General features: G+C 36.5%; 1 pseudogene; it reads right to left on the minus strand.

The window, feature by feature from the left end:
• Positions 1–8,646: 8,646 nt before the first annotated feature.
• LOC100721858 (eukaryotic translation initiation factor 2 subunit 1-like) lies at positions 8,647–9,512 on the minus strand (annotated as a pseudogene).
• Between the last annotated feature and the right edge of the window lie 11,408 nt (positions 9,513–20,920).

Genomic DNA, 20,920 nt, shown 5'->3' on the forward strand with positions numbered 1-20,920 from the left:
AACCAGAATGGGTATCGTAGTGAATCATTGTCATTTTCAGTATAGTTGTCTATACTTTCAGATTTGATACTATCAACCTTAGCAGTTTTGAATAAAATCTGTCAATAACAAACAGCAATCAAATAACTCAAGTTTAACTAAGATCAGTCATGATGTAACCGTATAAGTTATACAGTGATCCAGATTAAGTTAACAGGAAATTAAAAGATGATTACTGTGCTGTATCCTGATATTTTTGGTATACCTGTCTGTGCCCTCAGATTCAGTGCTTATATACAAACTGGGATGGAATAAGTTCTATCTAAGCAGAATGGTGTGAGTAATATGGGTTTTAATTCCTGATACACTATTAGCAATATCTTCTGCTGTCTTTTTAAAGACGATTCCTCCCCTTTCACTCTGCCACGGTGTACTGTGCATTTCTGGGTCTCCCCAACACCTTGGGTTTTATATTGGGGGGTGACACCTGCTATTTACCTAAGTGGTTCTAAACTTTCTCACTCTAGGACTTGATCTCTAGTTGTATTTATTTACCTATTAAAGCCTGCCTTTCCAACCTATCTATAAATACTGGTCCAGTTGCCCTCATTACTCTCTGGTTCCCTATCACATAGAATACTGTTTTCTCATATTTGATTTTCGGTCCATATACCCTTCTTCAGGTTAATTATATTTCCTATAAAGAGCACCTCGGTGGACCCTATCTCTTGATCCACTCTGCCTGCAATTCTTTCCTTTTTCCCCTTAATTTAGTGTATGTAGGCCATCTATATTAGAAATTATATTCAAACTTTTCTGCCTCATTTCTGTTGTGCTCTTTTTTTTTTGTCATTAGTTGTCTGTTTGTCTTCTTCATTTCGCTTTCTGCTTCATATATTGAGGCTTCTCTGTCATTGTTCCTGAAATCCTGGTACTTTTCTCCTGCACTATTCTCTGTAGAGTTTGATTGGTGGTTGCGAATTCCCCCTTTAGCTTGGAAGCATCTTGTTTCTCCATTAATTTCTAGAGACAATTTTTCAGGATACATCAATCGGGCTGGAGGTTATTTTCTTTCAGGGCTTGGAGTACTTTGCTCCACACTCTTCTCGATTTGATGGTTGGTGCCAAGAAGTCTGCCATAATTCTGATGGGCTTTCCCTTGTAAGTAATCTGTTTCCCTTGTAAGTAATCTGTTTCTTGTCTCTCACAGCTTTTAATATTCTGTTCTTATATTGGATTTCTGGGATCTTGATTATTACATGCCTGGGTGTACTTCTGTTTTGGTTGTAGGTGGCTGGAATTCTGCATGCCTCATACCTCTGAATATCATTTCTTTTCCCTCTGTTTGGGAAGTTTTCCTTAATTATTTCTGTGAATAGCCTTTGTAGTTCCTTTGCTTGTGCCCCTGCTTCTTCATTCACAGTCCTTTATTCTTAAGTCATAGATCCTCTTGTCATCTTCTAGCCTTTGTATTGTTACTGCTTGTTTCTTTGTTATTTTTAAGAAATTTTTCCTTTCATAGTCCCACATTGCAAACCTGTCCTCCAGTTTGGATAATCTATCCTTAGTTTCTTTCAAGCAGTTTTGCCAGCTTTCAATGGAGTTTTTAATTTCCTGGTAATCTCTTTGAATCTGCTTCATGTATTCTATGTTTTCTTTATATTCTTCATCAAACAGTTCTCCCCCCCTTTTTTTTGTTCCTCCATTCTTCTGTCTATGTTTTCTTGAGAGGTGCTTAGCATTTCTTTTATTATTCTGTTTATATCTTGCTTTACTTGGTTAAATATTTCACTTTTGAACTTATCCATGAGGTCCCGAGGATATCTCTTTATGTCCACTGGTGCTATGTCTGATATTGGATGTTTGCTGTCCTCATTGTCCTTTGTATTTACCTGTCCTGGGTCATTGTTCTCAGGGTTGGGACCTGGGAGCTTTTTTTGTTGCTTCCTCCTCCCATCTTTTTTGTTTCTTCCAGGAGGTCTCAGTTTATTTCTTTGTTGGTTACAATTCTCCCTGAAGCACACTGGCTAGGTGACCCTTCCTACTGCAGTGTGCTAGTGAATTGCAAACAGGGGCAGTGTATGCTGGTCCCTCCCCTCCGGGTCAGTCAACCTGCTGAGGCCTTCACTGTGTTAGTGTGTGCTGCCGCCATAGGGAAGTGATTTTGGATAACCTATTGGGTCTCAGCCAGATCACGTGACCCAGGCCAAGCTCACTCCACCAATCCCATTCAGGAAGGGAACAACTGACTGAAGTCACTGCTGCCCCTTATTCCTGCCAGTCCTGCCTGGTCCCAGAATATCATTTGTTGGAGCCCCCTTCTCTGTGGAATGTTTTTATTCCCATCACTCACCACAGGTCAATGCAGGTTCCCGCTAGCTCTGCTCTCTGTTTGGCTCACTGACTCCCGACCTCAATGTGACTGTGTTTCCAGTGAGTCAAAGCAGTGGGATTTCAGATGGCTCTATAAGTTGCTGCTACTTGGGTTTGGGCGCTGCAGCGGGAGCTCTGAACCTTTAGCAGTTCCAATAGTAGCACCAGGACTGTATGTTTGATTGGTTCTTCTCACTGTAGTTTCTTCTTGGGATGAGAGAATCCATTTCCCTCTGTTCAGGACTCCCCACGCCGTATTATGTTGAATTCTAAGTTGACTATCTCAGGGAGCCTCTGTAGCCTGCTGCTTTCTATCTGCCATCTGTGCTCCTCCCCCCTCTATGCCCTCTTCTGCTGCTATCATTTCAGAGAATTCCATTTGTTGGCTTCCAGTTTCCTCAGTCTCTTTGTACTTGTCCTGGGTGGGATGGACATTTAAGATTGCACTTTGCTTCTTTGCCTTGTAATTTTCTATTTTGTATTTTATTTTGTTGTTGTGCTGATGCTTGTAGAGTTAGTATGTTAAAGAGCCTTCTCACTGGTATTGAGGCTTTCCTAGGATGTCTTCAAGATGTAGATGGTTCTTGGTCTTTATGTCTATCCTGAGAACCTACCTTCCCAATATATTAAGACTGAGGAGTTGCTATCTGTTTGACTTAGGGCCCATGGCTTTGGTAGTGGACTATGATGATGTTTATGACCCTTACAATGGCAGTGTTGTTATACGGGGGAGAAAAACTGGTTATAGCATGTATGACATCCTGCTCAAAGTAGTTCAGCTGGCAATAACAACGGACTCATGTACATCCTGACTGCTCCAAGCTGTGGTAACTATTAGCCTGATATCTATAATCATAAGAGGAATGTCTACAGAAATATATTATAATACAACTTACACCAGGAATTTGTATGCAATGATTTTCCACTTAGTAAAGTGATTTTATGTTGGTGTCTGTATGCATGTTTCAGTGGGAAGGTTGAAAAAGTTAGGGCATAGGACGGAGACATGAATGAGGTTAAATATAGTAGAAGCACACATGATGATCACCCAGGTTTTGGATAACTGTAGGACACAGGAGGGAAGGATTGGAAGAGAAGGACCAGGAGTTTTGAAGTGAAGCAGACAGAGAGAGAGAGAGAGAGAGAGAGAGAGAGAGAGAGAGAGAGAGAGAGAGAAAGAAATGTTTACTCATATGAAAGTATCACAAAGTCAAGTGAGATAGTTGATGAAAGAGAGAAAGAGAATGTGTAGAATAAAACAAAAAGAAAGGTTGGAGGTCACCTGTTGGCTTGTATTGCTACTGTTGCATGAGACATTTCCATGCCTTATTCCACCTGTCCATCACGTGTGCCTGAGCCAGATTCCTATTGAGTCACTGATGTTCCCTCAGTTGTCTGGGCCTTGAGTGCTGGGAGGGCCAGATCTCCGGCTTCTCTCTCCAGCTGCACATGCTGGGGCAATGGAGGAAGGGGGAGCACAAACCCGCACCCCTCTGCCAGAACCATCCCGGGGAAATAAAGCTAATTACTTATTTTAAACTGTAAGTGTTTTGAATTTCATATACTTTGATGAAAAGTTCTGTCATGATTTAAAATACTTACTATATTTCTTTGTCATTCATTAAAGTTGCATTGAAATATGCCTATGGGAAGAAAATAAATTTTTGTGGAGTATACATTATTTCATGGTACTTTATATCTATTAATTCAGTTTAGTCCTTACAGCATCCATAGTGGGAAATATTGCTACTCCTATTTATATATTAAAAAATAAAAATAACAAAAAATAAGATCTAAATAGATCTAGGATGAATCCCAATTTTTTGGTTTAGGTTTGGGATCACTGTGTCAATGATGCTGGTTTTCTGGTTTTCAAAAAGGCAGTGTGTAATGATAAAGAGTGAAAAAGTTTTTCTCACTTTGGGCTATGCAGCCTGCTCATTTCCTGTAGCATTAATGGCTCAAACATTTAGAGGAAATGTACTGTTTTCATGCTAAAATATTCTCTGTAATGTTTCGTGATTAATGCACAATTTATATAACACTTTAAAATAAAATTATAAGACATTTTAAAGACATTTCTGATAACTTGTAGTAAAATCCTAAAGTGTCTCAAGACAGGAGTTTTTGCCACTTTGTTGTTAGGCAACTTGATGAGGACTTAGAGGCGCATGCTTTAATTCTTGCAGTATTTCCCAGGTTTGTCAAATCACTTCATGGCAGCCTTTCAAAGTTGGTGGGAATTTACTTCTCAGAAAAATCAACTTTGGAAAATGAATTACTTTCCTTGGGGGATAGCATAGCAGTTCTTATGTATGAAATAAATAATTTGGAAAAAAGATGCTTCTTTTAGCAGTTGCCACATGAGATCAGATTTCTGTAGAATGAAGCCAGCTAACAGTGTGGTTGACATTTGCAATGAAAATAAAAAATGTTAGGCTATGTGTGTCTACCAGCAGTGACACCAGAATGCTGGACCTTTCCAATGTTCTCTCTCTCTCTCTGTCTCTCTGTCTCTGTCTCTCTCTCTCACTCACTGATAGAGTCTCAGAGAATTCATGTGACTTCTTTGGTGAGTATTGAAAATGTCCTGGAACAGCCTGAGCTGACAGCCTCCTGAGCACCTGAGGTCTTATTTTATCTCTGCTCATGGTTGGAACTGTCCTTGATGTTTGCCACGCCGATGTCACTTCTTGTTAGCAGACAGTGTCTTAGGATGCAGTGCTCCACGGCACTCTGCACTTCCTCTAGCATTGCTCTCATGGGTGACCTATTGTAGTTGCTTATTTAATTGTGTGTCTTTCCTGTCGGACTGTAAGCTCTATGAAGGTGGAGTCTCTTTGTCACCCAAGAAAGAGTTGCTTAAAGATACTGGGTGAAGGAATGAAGAAACGGTCCTTGCTAGTGCTTTTTCAGAGATGGAGGAAAGCTGTCTTCCCACTAGGGCTACTGTTCTTCACAGGCTCCTGGACAATCATGAGTGCCCTGGTCTCTCCCCAGGAGGCATGGTCAAGTTCCTGTAGGTCTTGGTGAGAGGGTGTTGGAGAGAGACCAAAGAGTTGCTTCTCCAGGAAAATTATCCAACTCCTTCAGTCAGAGTCCAGACACTGACCCTTGCCTTAGAGTAGTATGTGACCCATGCATGGTCAATAATATGAAACGAGAGGTGGTGAGTGTCCACCTTCTTTTTTTGACAGTCTTAATCCAAGGATAAAAGCATCACTCTCACTACAAGGAGATAAAAAGTATGGTTGTAGAGCCTCGTGTGGAGGTGCACGCTTGTAATTTCAGCATTCAAGAGCCTGAGGCAGGAAAATATTCATGAGTTCCAGGCCAGCCTGGGCTACCAGAGTTAAAGACCAATCTGAACTGTGAAGCAAGACCGTCTCAAAACAGAAAAAAAGGCGTGGTTATAGAGTCAGATTGCTAAGACCAGAAGTCAGCCCTGTCACTCCTGGAGGTGTGACCATGGGCAAATTGTTCCATCTTGCTGAACTCTGCCCCCTCATCCGTGTGGCTCTGTGGTCAGTCTAATATTACATAGTTGACATAAAGATTAAAAGATATAAACCTTGAAAAGTATTTGACACATAATATGTGCTACGAGTGTGAAGTAGTCTAGTATTTTAATAGAGTATTCTAGAACAATTTAGTGCTATATTATGGCAAGAGGCCCTCATATGTTGGAGCTCCTTGGATGAGTGCTGCATACAGGTTACACACATTGTCTCTCCCCTGCTTGTGTATACACACATACACTCCAATTAATGAATTCAAACAGGGAGCTAGGTGTTTATTCTGGAAAATGGATTCATTTAATTTAGAAAACCTAAGTAATGTTTATGTTTTGAGTGCATGACCTCCTGCCTCCAAAAAGTCCCCTATAAGAAACACACATCGGCCTAACTAGTCAGGGATTTCAAGAAATTGCAATGTGCTTGGCTCATGGCCCACTGAACTGTGCCAGCCTCTGCCACTGAGGACAGCACCCTGATGTTCTTTTGTGGCTTCCTTGGGATGCTGGACTTGGGAACTTGTTAGTCACTGAATGAAAAACATAAATTGGGCTTCCTGAGAGATGAAAACCTAGTCTTCCTGATGTGGTCTTCTGGGGACTCATCTGTGAGGCCAAAACGCCAGATTTCAAGGACAAAGGATCTTTCTCATCTGGAGGGAAGCCAAGGCAATCCTCAGGTGGTACAGGGCTGTTCTCAGTGGGGACAGTGGCCTGGCCAGAACTGCAGTGAGGTTGAGGGAAGGAACCTTCCACTGCCATGTGGTGATGAGAGCCTCCTCTTTGCAGAGTTGTGAATATCAATGGGCCCAAATCACATGTGAAAGTGCCAGAACATATTGCAAAAACCAAATTATGAGTTGTTGCCAAAATGTGGCCAAAGGAACACAGCTCTGGCACACTGGTGCTGTGCCAGAGCTTAAGGGAAGGATAGGAGAGACCTTGGCTCAGACCTCTTGTGGCTGGAAAGGAAAAGGTAATGAGGTAGAGGACCTGGAACTTTCTCTCCCATCCATGTAAACTCTGTCAACTGGTCACCCCAAAGTTGAAATGAAAGGCCTATGAGAAAAAGTCAGTGCACAGACTATTCATGCTGAGGTAGCATAAATGAGAACTTTACAAACATTGAAAAATCATGCAATGCTTTCATCCAACAAATATTGACTGGACACCCACGCTATGCCAGGCTCTACGCTAGCCCCTAGGAATATGAAAGAAAAGGCAAGAGTTGCTGGTCTCAAACAGTTGATAGTGGTAGAGGCATGACAGGCAGGAGGTAAATGGAAAAAAATAAGAATAGCAAAATTTATATTGCATGTGTTAGTTTGTTCCTTTTCATCCTTTCTGTTTTTCCATTTCTTGGCTGAAGGCATTTGTAGTGGGTCTAGTTTTGAACCACTAAAATGAGAGCTGTTAGAACAATCATGACTTCAGGTGGCTGTTCCATTTCTTTGGGTTTATATCTAGAAGTGAAATAATGGGGTACTATGTAAGTGCATATTTAACTTAAGAAATGGCCACATCATTTTCCAAAGCACTGCTCCATTTAGCCTTCTAAACAGCTACAAATGAGAGTCCCACCTGCCTCATGGTCTTGTCTATGTTTCTCATAGTTAGGCAGCTAGCTAGACATCAGCAGTCCTAAGGGACAATGGGAGTGGGGTGGCGTGTCCAGAATAACTTACTTTGGCAGTCACAGTTAAGAAACAACAGACTTGAATGTATAATACATTTATAATCATTTATAAGACTCAAAACCAAAGCAATTCCATAGAGCACGATGACAATTTTAAGTTAACACATTTCTTTTGATACCACCAAGTCACCTGGCATCTAGTTCTAAAACAAAATACACAGCATTCCAGGCTGCCATGGCCTATAGCCCAATGATATCAGAAAAAGAAATATTCTTTAAAGACCCTCCTGCCTTGGGCTGGGACTTATTTTAAATGAAGAATTAATCTATCTTAAATTTCTTTCATAAGTTCCTTACCTGATTGATGTCCCAAGGAAACACTGACCATCTACAAAGGATGAGAAGACATTTTGCAACTCCAAACTAGCTTCTCAGTAAAATGCTGGTAAGTCATAATTACCCTAGTTACCTGAAACCCAGCATAGAAAGGTGTTCACACGTGCACTCTGAGCAGATGTCTTTGTGGCACTGCTTGCATTCCTGCTGGAAGGCGTTAACTCTCTATATACTGTGTCTATGTTACAACAAATTTTACCTATACCCCTGCCTGACCACCTGTGTGTCTTGACTGAATTCTTTCTTTGAGAGCACAAAGAACTGATGGCTCAGTCACTGATTCACCAAGTGGTAAGATTAAATCTCCATCTTCTCTCTGATTAAAACTCTGAGCCTTTCTTTTCCTTTTTTTCTAATATCCCAGAAATTTATTTGGTGCTTGGGTGAATACGTTTTATATAGAAAGACTGAGACTCTTATTGTTTGCTTTGGGTGCCTCTGGTAATCTCTTGGAGGTGCTACCTACAAAGGGTGCCAATATGAAGACAAAAGAAATGGAAATCACAAGCCCAGTTTTAGGACTCTTCTTAGCTAAAAGATTTGTATCTAGTGAAATCAAGCCACTCCCTTTAAACATGCGATGTGTTGGAGCTACTGTGAGAGGGCATTCTGTGTTTTGGTCTGCTGGAACATTCAAATACCTGGAATAAAAAGTATTCAACTTTGAAATTTTCAATACTGGAAAACTAGAGTTTACAGCCAGCAAGAACCGCTTCGTGTTCCTCATATTGGACTGTTTCCCACTAAGTTAATCTTCAGCTTTGGTTTCCATTTCTTCTGCATCATCAGTGCCATCCACCTCTGTGTTTTCTCTCTCAAGCCTCCCCAGCTGCCTCATGAGCTCAGTCTCACCAGGGTCCGTGACCACTTTGGGCTCCACTTGAACACTGAAAACACCCCTGTTGTCCTCAGTCTTTTCTTGGATAACAGCCATGGCTTGACTGAGAACTGAGAGGCCTTCTGCTCTCTCTTAGGTTGTAGGCATCACATACCGAGGAGGAGCTATTAGATTAATCTTGATGTGTTGCAGTCTCTGTTGAACAATTCAAACCTGCTCTCAGGGTTTCTTTCATAGCATTGATGCCTTTATAGCCAGGACATGCCACTTCGGTATTTGTTCCAATTTTGACAGCTTGTGAAGTCAAACACCTGTTAATATTGTTAATGAGGACCTAGTGTTCATCTTCATTCAAACCTAAGCCATCTGCTTTGGATAGCCTGGGTCTTCGATGAGGTCCTCTGGAACAGGTTTTCCAGCTGCTTGTCCTTGGTATTCTAACACCTCAGCAACATGACGAAGAACACTACAAACAGTCTTGGAATTTGTAAATTTGTCTTCACATTTGAATGCTTCCTCTGGAGAAACTCTTCTTTTTGATTAATCAATGTATCCTTTTCCTTTGTCCATTTTAATAACAACCACACATTCATTCATGCCAACTTAAATGAATTTGTTTATAGAATGATGCGTCTCCTGGATAATTATCTAAGAAGAATCATGCCTTCCGTGTTGTATTCCAGCAAACTGACATAAGCTCCCATTTCAGCAGTGGGCCTTACATTCACTGCATCAGGACGTTTGTGTTGATAAAATACACAACTTTGCCCTGGCATTCCAAGGTATGTGTGTGAGTCTTGCACTCTCACTGTGATCTTAAAGCAGAAAAATCAGACTTGTTCCATCTGCACCAGCCACCAAGTCTTTTCAGCATGCCTAAGTCTTTATTTTTCTTTGTGTTTACAATATGTTGCAGCAGTCAATGGACTTGGAATTGTCCTGATGTATGCCAGGCTTTATGCCTCCAGGTGTTTGACTCCACAAGCTTAAAGAGTACTGATTAGGTCTGACTTATTTGCCAGGGGACTCAAAGACTGTTACAAATCCTTTGGTTTATATCTGTTCATATAGTGGGAATTGAGGATCAAGCCCTTCTCCTTACATGTATTTTACAGGGTGCATATTAGTATCATCTCACCAGAGGCATTCTAAGTTGTTGGTTAGTTACAAAAACAGTGCAAATGTCAGTAGTAGAAACTGACCCGCCCTTATGGAAAAGTAATTGATCATTTTATGTGGATCTACTTCTGGACTCTTGATTCTCTCTTGAATCTGTATTTTGCTATCCTTGTGCTCACATCATACCATCTTTATTATTTTAGCTCTTTAATAAATCTTGAAATCAAGTGATGATTGTTCTTTTCCAAAATTATTTTGGTTCATTTAGGAATATGCATTTCTACAGCATTTCTAAAAAATACATTTCTTAGATTTTGATTGAGACTGTACTGAGTCAGTAGATCAATTGAGGGACAATTGACATCACAACAATATTATGTCAGCTGAACTATGAAAAATATGTCTTATCTCCATGATCATAAATCTATTTCAGCAAAGTCTAAAAGGTCTCTATGTACCGTCATTCGTTGCTTAAATTTACTCCCAAATAATTCATGCTTGACAATGTCAATATATACAATAAATTTAAAAACTTCATTTCCCAATAGTGTGCCACTACCAAATCAATTGACATGCAATTAATTGATTTTTGTATTTTGGCCTTACATCCCATGACCTTGTTAAATTTACTTCTTACCCATAGGTTTTTTTGTGGAGCCCTTAGGATTTTCTATATAAACAGTCACATTGTCACCGCATGATGATAGGGTTTTTTTTTTGCTTCTTCTTCTGTTAGTACACTTTTTCCATGTGATGAATAACACTCATAGTGAGGAATTGATTTGTATATATATCACATCTTATTCTTTTTTGCTTTCTCTTCCCAGGGATATTGAAATTTATCAAGTTTTTTCTGTACCTTTAAAGATAATCATCTATGTATACTTTTTAGTTTTTTAATATGATAAATTATGTTTATTGATTTTTGCATGTTGAATCAATGTTACATGTTTAGGATAAACCCCATTTGGTCATAATGCATTATTTTTATATGCAACTGGATTTGATTTACTAAAATTAGTTAAGGACTCATGTCTGCATTTTTATAGACTATATTTTTATAGTTTTTTTACCTTTTAAATTTATTTTCTAATGTCAGTATAGGGTAAAACTATCTTCCCACAGCTTTAATTTTATTCATATAAATAGGACATCTGAATTATTTATTTCTGAGTGAGCTTTGCACTGCTCTCTCAGGGAATTTATTAGATTTTATTACTTATTATTGTTTATTATCTTATTATTTTATTACTTATTATCTAGCTGTTGAATTTATTTACTTTACATCATTCATAACATTACTTTATTCTCCTTTAAGTGTTTATGAAATTGTTCATTCCAAGCATTGTTAATTATGCTCTCTATTTGTTTTTCTGAACTGTTCAGTGTTGCTGAAAGTATCCTGGTTATATTTTCAAAGAACCAGGTTTTGGTTTCATTGGTGTTCTCTATTATTTATCCACTAATTATTTTGTTGATTTCTTGTCAGGTCTTTCCTTATACTCAACATTGAGTTGTGCTCTCTCTCTTTTTTAGTTTTTTTGTGGTAGAAGCTTAGATTTTATGCTTAATGTCTTCCATATCTAATCCTTTAAAATTATAAATTTCCATATTTGATAGATGCTTCTTTTCATTTTTATTTTGCTCAAAATATTATTAAATTCCACTATGACTTCTTTTTCGATTCATTACTACTAAGTATGTTGCTTAATTTCTAGACTTTGGAGTATTTCCAGATTTTTTAATTATTGATTTCTAATGAATTTCACTGTGAAGAAACATAATTTGAATAGTAATTCTGGATAGTAATTTGGATAGTAAAATTTATTAAGTTATTCTTAAAATTTATTTTACAGCCTCATTCTAGTTCTGGTTTGGCAAATGTTCTGTGTACTGTTGAAAATGTTTATTCTGCTACTGTTAGGTATAATGTTTTACAGATTCTCACTAATTTAAGTTGTTTGATAATGTTGTTCAAGTGAGTAAGCATATTCTGATGAATTGTCTATGTATTTTAGCAATTAATGAGAAAAGAGTATTGAACTCTACAACTACAATTATGTCTGTTTTGTGTGTGTGTGATGGGTGCGAAGACTTAAAATTCAAGCCCAGTAATTTTCAAGTATCAAATGTAGTTGTAGTCACCATGACATACAATAGATCTCTTGAATTTATTCCTTTTCACTGAAATTTTGTGTCCTTTGGCTAAGATTTCTTTACTTCTAATTGGCAGTTTCTGATAACCGACATTTACTTTCTGTTTCTATGAGTTAGACACATTTACACTCCATGTGTGAGATCACGTAGCATTTTTCTTTCTATACCTGGCATATTTCATGTAACATACTGTCCTTTAGATTTATTCAGGTTGTCACCATTGACAGAAGTCCCTCTTTTTAAAAGGCTGAAAGGTACTCCTTTGTATATCTATGCCGCATTTCCTTTATTCCTGACACAGCTTGAATTCACATTTAGGCTTTTGAATAATGCTGCCATGAACACAGCAGTGCAATCACCTCTCTGACATTTCATATTTTTTGGATATACATTCAGCAATAGGATTGTTGGAGTGTATGATAATTTTATTTTTTGAGAAAATTCTGTACTGTTTCTCAAGATTTCTATACTAATTTATAACCCCCTAACAGTGCATTTTGTTCTTTTTGTTCACATTTTTCTTCGACACTTTTTGTTTCCTTTTTTGGGTGATATCTAGTTTAACAGTGGTAAGGTGGTATCTCACTGTTATTTTAGTTTGCACTTCCCTGATAATTAGTGATGTCGTGCATCTTTTCATACACTGTTTGACCATTTATATTTCTTCTTTTGAAAAACATATATTTGGGTTTGTCCAGTTTTTAATCAGGCTATTTGTTTGCTTCTTATTAACTTGTTTGAGTTCTTTATGTGTTTTGTCTGTTAGCCCATCTTAGCTATTTTCTCCTTGCTGAAATAAAATACCCAACACCCAACGTTAAAAGGAGAAAAGGTTTATTTAGTACATAGTTTGTAGAGGTTTCAGTCCATAACTGGCTGGCTCCCAGCCACGGTGGCAGATGGCAGAGGGGCAACACTTCATGGCAGTGGAAGACAGCAAAAGCAAAAAGACAGCATGAGCACGATCTTCTTATATAGGATCCAGTCTATGGGGATTAGGGCAGTACCAATCCAATCAGAGGACTGATCTAGCAATCACCGGCCCTTAGTGCCAGCGCTCTTAATGCCCCATTGCATTACAAATCCATCACTCACTCTAGGTTCAGCCACCTCCAAAAAAAAAAAAAAAAAAACCAACAACAACAACAAAACAAAACAACAAAAAAAAAACCGCTATGACCTATACATAAAGGTTTAGCAAGACATCTTAGACGTAAACCATAACACCTATAACTAGATGTTTGATTTGCAAATAACTTCTCCCCTTCCATAGGCTGTGTCTTTACTGTGTTGATCCTTTCTTTGCTGTCCAGAAGCTTTTTAGTTCATTGCAATCTCTTTTTACTTTTGTTGCTTGTGTTTTGGGGTCATACTCAAAAAATCATTGCCATGGAGATTTTTCTCCTATTTTTTTCTAGTAGCTTTATACCTTTAGGTCATAAAGTTAAATATTTAATCTATTTTGAGTTGATATTTTGTGTGTGTGGTGTGAGGCATGGGTCCAATTTCATTCTTCTGCATGTGGATATCTAGTTTTCCTAGCACAATTTATTTGAAACTTCCTTTTCCTATTGCCTGTTCTTAGCATTTCTGTCAAAAATCAATTGACCACAAAAGTGTTGATTTTTTTCTGGGCTCTCCATTTGCTTTTATTGGCTTATATCATCACTTTTATTTAGTATCATGCTGCTTAGATTATTATAACTTTGCAGTACATTTTGAGGTTAAGTAGTGTGATACCTCTAGATTTCTTCCTTTTCCTCAAGAATAGTTAGGTTATTTGCTTGGGTTTCACGTGAATTTTAGTATTTTTTCCCATCTCTGTGAAAAATGTCATTGGAATTTTGATAGGGATTGCAATAAATCTATAGATTGCTTTGGATAATATGGACATTTTAACTGTTCATTCTTCCAGTCTATGGATATATTTTCCATTTGTGTTTGTTTCAATTTCATCAAATATTTAACATACAATTTTTTTTTACCTCCTTGGTTAACTTTATTCCTAAGTATTTGTATTTTGTTGCTACTGTGAATTGGGTTTTTTTCTTGATTTCTCTTTTAGACAGTTCATTTTCAGTATGAAGAAATGCTATCAATTTTTGTATGTTAATTTTATGCAAGGATGTAGAATTTTGCCCAATGACTTTTCTGCATCTATTAAAATGCTCATATGGTTTTTGTCTTCTATTCTATTAATATGATGCATCATATTTATTGATGTGCATCTGTTAAACCAGTCTTGAATCTCGAGAATAAATCCCACTTGATCACAGTGCATGATCATTTTAATGTGCTGTTAAATATGATTTACTAATATTTGCTGTGTGTTTTTTCATCTGTATTCATCAGGGATATTGGTCTATAATTTTATTTTCTTATGTCTTTGTCTATCTTTTGTATTAAGGTAATGCTGGCCTTGTAAATTAAGTTTGAAGTTTTTTCTCCTGTTCATTTCAGAAGGATTAGAAACATTTCAGAAGGATTAGAATTAGTTCTTTAAATGTTTATACGATTCATCCATGAAGACATCAAGTCCTGGACTTTTCTTTGACATATTTTTTAATTACTAACTCAGTTTCTTTACTCATTACTGATATGTTTAGATTTTCAATTTTTTCATAATTTAGTCTTCATGTATTGTACATATCTAGAAATTTATTCATTTCATCTAGGTTACTCAGTTGGTAAATTCAACATTGGCACAATAATTTTATCTAATCTACTATTTGTATACAAATTTCATGAATTGATTTAACTATATTATTTAGCACTTTCCTCTCTTTTGTATAAGATTCAGGTTCTGGTCAGATTTTGAATTTAGATGTCTGGTCTTTTTTTGCCTCTTTTAATATTGAACTTTTCTTTCTCTTTTAAGAATGACTTCTACTTGTTTGAAAAATGCAGATCCCCTCAGTTGTTTAGTATCACACAGTTTCATTTTCACAGTTTTGTGTTTTATGTATAGAATCATGCCCTGTGTGTATCCTTTAATGTGGTTTGGCATTAAACTTGTGAGTTTTCTCAGTTTTGTCCTGTGAGTTGTGGTTTGTGTATTCTTGCTGTTGTGCATGTTGTACTAGATACAGATACTGCAGAATTTATCCATTTTCTTAGTGACGAGCATTCTAATAGTTTCCTGTACGGGGCTGCTGTGACTTCTGGTGCTAAGACCTTTGAGAACATGTCTGTTTGTAGATGTTTGTATGAAGCGGTTGCTGTATATAGTTTTAGTAGATTCTGTGAAACTATTTTCCAGGATCAATACACCAATTTAAACTCCACTACATGTATATCAAGGATCTGGTTACACCATTGACTTGTGAAAACTTGATATTGCTTTTACACTTCAGCCAAATTAATATGTGTCATGATATTTCATCATGATTTTAATTATCATTTTCCTGAAGACAAAGAGGTTAAAAAACTTTTCATGTTTTTACTGACCATTTGGGTATACTCTTCTGTGTGGTGTAAGTTTTCACTTATTTTTCCAAAGTACTTTCAATGTCTTTAATTAGTAAGAAATTGTTTTGTATTTTGAATTTTTATGTTTTACTGAATGGACATAATGTAAGTGGTTCAGTTTGTAGACTTCCTAATTCCTTGTCTTTTAAAAGTATATTTTGATAATTAGGAGTTCATATATCATATTATGACTCAAAATGTAATTTTCGTTTGTTTTTAGAGTTTTTATTAAAAGACTAAGTTTTCTACTCATGTGATTTGATAATGCTCTTCTGTGTTTTGTATTCTGCTCTTGTTTTATATTTAGAGTTTAAATGAAAAACATAAGATTAAAACAGGAATCCAGGAAAGTAACATAAGTTGAAAGAGATGCCACGGGAAAATATCCCAATAAAAATGAAGGATTAATAACAGAAAAGTTAAAAACAAAATTTAAAGTTATACATTGGGCCCAGTCAGAGAGATGGGTATGAGAACTTTTTGGGTTCTCTGCTCAAATTTTGCTATGAATCCCAAAGCACCCTAAAAATAGCCCACTAGTAAGAAAAAAGCAAAAAAGAACTTAGGGCAGGAATTATCAAAAGAGGAAAGGTATAGACATATTCTAAGTTGTTAAAGATGTCAAGCCATGGTTTCAAGAAGTTAGTGGTAGCTGTGGAAAGTAAGTGTTTGAGAAATAACATTTTGCTGCACATCAGCCTGAAAACCACAGACAATGAGGACTTAAGAGAATCTACAGAGGGTGAAAGGCAGAGGCTGACAGTTGGCATCTTAATATAAATCCAGTTGGATGTCAGTGTGGTGCCATTTTGAAAAATAGAACTTATTTTTCCGTGCACTCCCAGGTTCCTAGCATAGTTGAATAGAAGGAAAAAGCTTCTCTCATATCCACTCCCTTCACACATGCAGAGCGGCCTGTCCCTCAATATTCCCTGCAGAGTGGTGTGTTTGTTACATCTGGTGAATCCACTCTGATGAGTCATTGAATAGTTTGGCCTTTTACAGGATGTCACATAGACTGAATTATGTTGGATATAGCCTTTTTAAAAACTTAATAATAGCCATTTATCTTTCCTCCCTGTCCCTCTGTAGTTTACTTAGTTTTCTTTGAATTGCTGATAATATTCAATTGTCTGGATGTACCACACAGTCTTTTTACACATTGATTTACTGAAGGATATCTTAGTTGCTTCTAAAGTTTGGCAATTATGAATAAACCTGCCATACATATCTGGGTGTATATTTTTCTGTGGAAAATTTTGGGTAAATACCAAGGAAAGCATGGGTCATGTGGTAAGATTATAGTTCGTTTTGTAAGAAAGCACCCAACCCTCTTTTAGAGTAGCTGTACTATATTGCATTCCCACCAACAATAAGAGATCTTGTTGATCCATATCCTCCATCTGCAGATTTGATGTTTTGATAACCCTTTGTTTTCCTGTCCATGAACATGGAACATATCTTCATTTATCAAATTATCCTTTGTTTCATTAGTTTTATGATTGTCCTTCTAAAGATCTTGCATGTATTTTATTACTTATACTTATTGCCTGAGTGCTAATATAAATATTATTGTTTTAAATTTGAAATTCTACTCTCATTCATTGCTAGTTTACAAGAAAATAACTTCATAGATTAATCTTGTGTTTTTCAAGGAATAGTCAGTTTCACTCAGGTTGTAAAACTTGTGATCATAGATTTGCTCGTAGTGTCTTTATTTTCCTTTTGATGTTCATGAGGTCTGTGGTGAGATTCCGTTTAATTTTTGTTATCAAAAAAAGTGCTCTCCTTTTTGTCTTATTTGGCTGTCAAGGAGCTTACTGATTTTATTGATCTTTCAACTATTGATGTGAGAGGAGGAGAATTGGGGAGATGTTAGTTAAAAGCTAGAAAATGTCAACTAGACAAAACAAATTCAAGAAGACTATTGTACAACATGGTGACAGTAATTCAAGGCAATGTATTATGTGTTTGAAAATTGCTAAGAAAATAGAATTTAAGTACTATATTTTTACCATAAAAAGAATGTGAGATAAGATATATGTTAATTACCTTGATTTAGCCATTCCACAATGTGTACATATTTTAAAACAGCCTGTTGTGCATATAAATACATATAATTTTATTTTCCAATTAAAAAATCAGAAGTTTAATAAAATAAATACCATGTTTTTTAACAGTTTTTGCTGATTTTTCTATTGATTTCCTTAGTTTCAGTTACATTAACTTCTCCTCTAATTCTTATTATTTCTTTTATTTTGCTTATTTTGGTTTTAATTTGTTCTTCTTGTCCCAGGTTCACGAGAGGGAAGCTTAGATTATAGAATTCAGATTGTTCTTTCTTCTTTCGATATATGCACCCAATATGTAAATCTCCCTTAAAGCATTATTTTTGCTGCATCCTACAATTTTAGTTTTTTTCATTTTCATTTATTTCAAAAATATTTTTGAAGTTTCTCTTAAGCTTTCTTATTTGGCCCATGTGTTAGACAGGAATTTGTTACTTAATCTCCCAGTACTTAGAGACTTTCTGGCTATTTTTTATGATTGCCTTATTTTCATTTGATCTGAAAACAAACACGATATGATTTCTATGCTTTTAAATATGCTAAGGTGTATTTTATGGCTCAGAATGGGTCTATTTTGGTAAATGTTTCATGTGAACTTGAGAAGAATGTATATTCTGCTGTCATTGAATAACATCATTTATAGATACGAATTACATCCAGTTGATCGATGGTGTTGTAGAGGTCAGCTCTGTCCTTACTGATTTTCTACCTGCTGGATCATTTCATTTCTGATAAAGGAGCACCCTATCTATTATAAGAATAATAGGCATATCTATTTTTCCTTCTAGTTCTATCAGTTTTTGTCTAAAATATTTTGACACTGTTGTTAGGTGCATATATACTAAGGATTGTTACATCTTGGGGAGTTGATGCCTTTATCATTATGTGGTATCTAACTTTTATTTATTTATCTTAAAGATAGTAAAATCCAACAAAACAAAGCCAATCAAAACAAAGAAGCAAAATTGGTACAGAACTTCAAAGCAGAGTACTAGGAAAACAATATGTGCCAGAGTATATCTGGTTATCTTCACAGTCGTTGCCCATTCCATCAGGTATAGCAAAATCAAACCAAAAAACAAAACAGAAAAGAACCAAGCAAAACAGAATATTGAATTAGGCAAAAACAATCAGAACAAAGCAAAACACTGAGAACAATATTGGATTTCAAAGACAAGATAGAAGGAAATGCCACATATTTGCTATATTGCATATGGTCATCCTCCCAAGAAATGCTTAGATTGCTGGCCCCAGGCCTGCAAAATCAACCGGACAATACAAGCATTTAGTTGCCTTATGTACTTTAGTTGCTATCAACTCAGCCTGTCCTCCGAACCAGTGGGTTGCTCAAGGGGGGTGTGGGGAGGTTTGATTCCTAGCTCACAAGCCTGTAGGCTCACAGGAGGCACTGACTTTTTTCTTCCTGGAAGCTGCATGACATGCATGGCTTACCAGAGGTTGGCTTCTTGTTGGATCCTCTCAGTCCCAGCATGGCCGATTCTCAGGAGACACTGATGTTTCTCTTGCAAGCAGCACAGCTTGCCCCATCTTTATTCCTGGTAGCTTGCTCTGAAATTGGCTCGTCTGAAATTAACATAGTTACTCCTACTTTTTTTGATTAGTGTTATTAGTATATCTCTCCATCCATTTTCTTTTAATCTCCATGTGTTATATTTACAAGAAATGTTTCTTGTTATGCTTATGTTTGCTTTTTTTTTAAAAAAGCATTTTATGAATTGCATACTTTTAAAGAAATTTTTTAGTGGTGTCCTAGTGTTTGCAATTCAAACTCATTTTCACATAACATTAAACTGTTAGTGTAAGTACATGTTAGTGTAAGTACATGATAATCAGTTAGTGTAAGTACATAATTGTAAGATAGTACTACTTACTTATCCATCTTTACATCATTGCTATGATTCATTAACATACAGATATAGTACAATTGAGTACTTTGTTATTGTCATTATTTTAGGCAATCTGTACTCTGTTGGGTCAATTAATAATATGAACAAAAAGTTTCTATTTAACTTATTCATCTTCTAAATGCTTTCCCTTTTTTTATGCAGATCTGAATTTTTAACCTACATCATTTTTAACATTTCTTGCAAGAGAGGTGTACTGGAAACAAATTTCACTTTCTGCTTGTATGAGAAAGTTTTTATTTTTTCCTCACTTTTGAAGGGTAATTTTGTAGAACCAGACTTGTAAATTGATGTTATTTTTCTCTTGCTCTCTCTCAACTCTTTGAATATCTTACTCGACTCTCTAGCTTGCATGGTTCCTGATGTGAAATTAAATTCTTATATCTGCTAATCTATGGGTAAGGTGTTTCTTTCCTCTGGCATTTTCAGAACTTTTCTTTATCACTAATGTTCTGTAGTTTGAATATAGAGAGAGAGAGAGAGAGAGAGAGAGAGAGAGAGAGAGAGAGAGAGAAAGAGAGAGACCTTACCCTAATTAGCCCTAATTAGTGTTCTCTGAAATTTCTGGATCTGAGATTTGGTGTCTGAAAGTTCTCAATCATTATTGTTTCCAGTATTAGGTTCCCTTCTTTTATTTTCTTCTTGTATTCTTGCTAAGTACATTTACATATTTTTATTTAAAGAGAAAAACAAAACAAAACAGTAAAAGGGTACAAGAAATACAGAGAGAGAAATACCATCTGCTTTGTCTCTTAGGACCCATCACATATTAATCATAGTTGTTTTAAATTCCCTATCTGATCATCCCATTGCCTTTGCCATTTTGGGGTCTTGTTTTGATAGCTCTTTCCCTTTCAGTCCTTGATCTGTTTTGTCTTTTAGTATGCCTTGTAGCTTTTTTCTTGGTAGAGGGATGTTATGTACTGATAGGAACTTTTGTAAATAGGCATTCAGCAAAATGGTATTAAGGTGCTGGGGTTGGAAAGCATGTTACAGTTCTATGTAGAGGTTTTAATCTTTTAGGGTTCCTTTGTCTCTGGATTTTGAATTTCACAATTACTTTTTAGATTTCTCCACCTTAGAAAGGACAGGATGGCTTGAAGAGGCTATAGTTGGTTGTTTCTTTCCCATCAATGAGTTAGGCTCAGGTACAAATTGAGCCAAGTTAAACTCTAGTTAGATAGTTTCTTCTGATAGATTTTATTAGGAAGGGCAAAATGCTCTGGAAAATTTCACAACTGTTTCCCAAATGCACACAGGTTCCCCTCTATAACCACTGTGAGAACCTGGTAAAGCTCCAGGAGATAAAATCACAAATGTGCAGAGATTTTCTAATCTGGCCTCCCATGGAGTTTTTAACTGTCAGACTTGTTCCTGCTCAGCCTTTAGCAATTCATCACAATAGTATTGGTTTTCCTTGTGTGGGTTTCTGCTTGTGTGTTTTTG

The sequence above is a fragment of the Cavia porcellus genome, unplaced genomic scaffold (assembly GCF_034190915.1).
Source record: "Cavia porcellus strain 051 isolate PalLab524CR breed Dunkin Hartley unplaced genomic scaffold, mCavPor4.1 scaffold_27, whole genome shotgun sequence".
Classification (NCBI taxonomy): Eukaryota; Metazoa; Chordata; class Mammalia; order Rodentia; family Caviidae; genus Cavia; species Cavia porcellus.